Below are 2,994 nucleotides of genomic sequence, written 5' to 3' on the forward strand. Positions count from 1 at the left end.
CATGGATCTAATCCATCATATGCATGAGCATGGGATGAGCAGATGCTCATATGGGTAGATCATCACTTGGTTTTCACCAAGGATTACCGCCGACCAAAAGCCACTAAAATATAAAGCATCTAGGTACAGCATCCTATGCACAAGAAACTAGCACATATGTACAGATGCACACACTAGCCAGATTTGATGCATAGGTAGCACCGAGTAGATGGCAAGGATTAGCAGCCATGACTACACAATAAATCCTAAGCATACAACCATCGAAACCCTAGATTTCTTCACGAGCAAGTATATTGGCATTCATAGTTTCTATGATTCCCAAATATACAAGCAAAGATGAGTAGCCAACAAGATCCAACCAACCAGGTGAGCAACCAGTCAGTAGCAAGGCTACTGAGGTCACTTCACACTTAGCACCAATTGAGAGAAAGCCAAATACAAAGCATCACTATCCAGAAATGGATTCAGACTTTAATTGCTTGATAAATAATCATGAACAAAGCAAATTCATATCAAGCAAGTCATTTAAAATCATCACCGCACAAGCGGTTCTTCATAATCAAATTAATACAAGCATGAATTTATTACAGATCCATGCTTAGTACCGACAGATAGCACACTATTGAGCAAAGCATAGTTAATTTATAGCCACGAGATTAACCGAGTAAGCCATCATCGGCAATCAATTGATCAAATGGATCAATTATAGCAAGCCAAGTTACACGGAGAGGTTAGCCGACTAGCAAGGAATGATCCAATGGATCATTGGCTTACAGGAGTAGCACTAAATCATATCACGTGCACCTCCGGCACACACACAAGTGTCACGGATGCAAAACAAGTACACCTAGACAAGCAAGCACGGTAGAGCATGGCAAGTATAGAGCATGCTAGGAGCGAGCAGAGAAGCAAGAACAACATGAACAAGCATGTCGAGCAAGCAGGTGCCGGTACCGATAATGGTAATTGGACCATGTGCTTGCAATCAATCCAAACATAGACGAATTGCATCGGAATAGCAAGGCTCGGGTGATCACGGGATCACCGGAGAGCGAGCAGAGCTTGAGGAGGAAGAAGAACGAGCACCAAGAGGAGGCGCACAGAGAAGAGGTGGATGCAACACTTACTTGCGCCCGGAAGCGGAGGCTAGGGCATGGCGAGGCAGGTGCTCGCGCGGCCCTAACGGCCGCAAGTCCGAGGTAGGCGCCGGCGTTACGCCGACGAGCACAAACACCACCACAGACACGGCACGGAGACGACGGCACAAGTACTGCGAGCAGCACCTGCGCCAGGTCAGTCTCGGAGGCGCATCTCGCCGTCGGCGAGGACGAGATCTCGCCGGAGTTCGTCGCGGCGATTCTACCCGAGATCCGGATCGGAGGCGATTCGCCAGGAGAGGAAGAGAAGGAGAAAACCACGCGGACGGATCGATAGATCCGCTCGCGGCGGTTCCGATTCTGGTAGGTGGCTACGGCGGAGGAGCTCGGAGTCGGCCGGAGCGCGGCGGCGGCCATGGCGGCGACGCCATCGCCACGGCGTCGCGAGAGAGGAGCTAGGGTTAGGAAAAAGTGAGAGAGGGCCGAGTGAGTGAGAGCGGTGGGCCGTTCGGCTCCACCGAGCCGCTATGGGCACGCCTTAGTGGGCTCGTCCCATGGGCTTCGGTTAGTGGGCTGGGCCCAATATGGGTCCAGGGGGTATTTTAGTATTTTCACAATTTAGAAAAGGCCATTATTTCACCAAATTTTAATAAATAAAATACAACTCTAAAAATCCATTAAAAATTGGATTGGTGAATGAAAAATTATTCTTAATAAGAATAAAATATGAAATAAAATTTGATGAACAAATTTAAATTTGTGAATTTTATGAATTTAAAATAAACATTTGGAATTTCAAATTATATTTCCTTGAATTAATAAATCAAGGAAAAATCCCAAATAAGTTAAAATACTTATTTTTAAACATTTCAAAATGAGATTCTATTATTCCAAATCATTTCTATTTGAAAAAGGTATTTTCCAAAGGAAGATATTCTATTCCTTTTTATTCTCAAAAATATAGAGACAACTCTATTATTTCAAATTATTTTGGAATAAATAATAAATCACCAACATAAAGTAGTTTACTTTGAATTATGTTACCTTGTGTGAATTAAAGTGTTTTATACATTAAAACAATTGCAAATTATCGCCAAAGGCATAAATCTTAACTCAACCCTAAATTGTAATAACTCATCGGGATAAAGGGATTCAACAAAAAATAATACATCCATGCATGCATCATTTGGATTTTATAACATTGTCCTTACCGGACAATGATGCTTCTTTACGTAACCCGAGGTCCAGGTTCCATCCAACGCATTGAACCGCACTATCTCGCAGTCCACAGGCAAGTTCACCCTTGCTCATGTCAAATTTGAGTATTTTCTATTAATTTAATGCAAAGCTATATGACTTATCATTCCTGCATTGAAAATGAAATGTTACTTTTCCAATTATGAATATGACTATGTGGTTGGCAATGGAACCAAGGTATGTGTTGATTGGTGGAGGTTCCATTGCATGGGTACTATTCATCTAGGACTAAGTACCAATGCCGTCCAGATGATTCTAGCGCCGTACATATCGCGTTGACCATAAGATCTATAATGGCTCCGGGGAAGCCAGCCTGTATCTTTTCCCTCTCGCATGCCAACGGATTGGTAATAAGGGTTGCCCGGATCAGCCTATCTTTGGTAAAGGTGGGGACATGTGGTCCCGCACGAGTCTACCATTAGATACGAGGAGAGGGTAGACTTATTATTGGTCTATGAAGGATTGTAAGGGTTGTCCGGATCAGTCTATCTATGGTGTATAGAACAGGGCATATAAGTTGTTCGACTCAGCCTACCTTAATGGTATAGGAGAGAACAAGTGCCCGGGTTAGTCTACCCATAAATATAGGAGAGGACAGACTTACAAAAGGGTGGGTCCGCGAGGTCGCGGAGAAGGCGGT

This window comes from Lolium rigidum, chromosome 3 (genome assembly GCF_022539505.1).
Source record: "Lolium rigidum isolate FL_2022 chromosome 3, APGP_CSIRO_Lrig_0.1, whole genome shotgun sequence".
NCBI classification, from domain to species: domain Eukaryota; kingdom Viridiplantae; phylum Streptophyta; class Magnoliopsida; order Poales; family Poaceae; genus Lolium; species Lolium rigidum.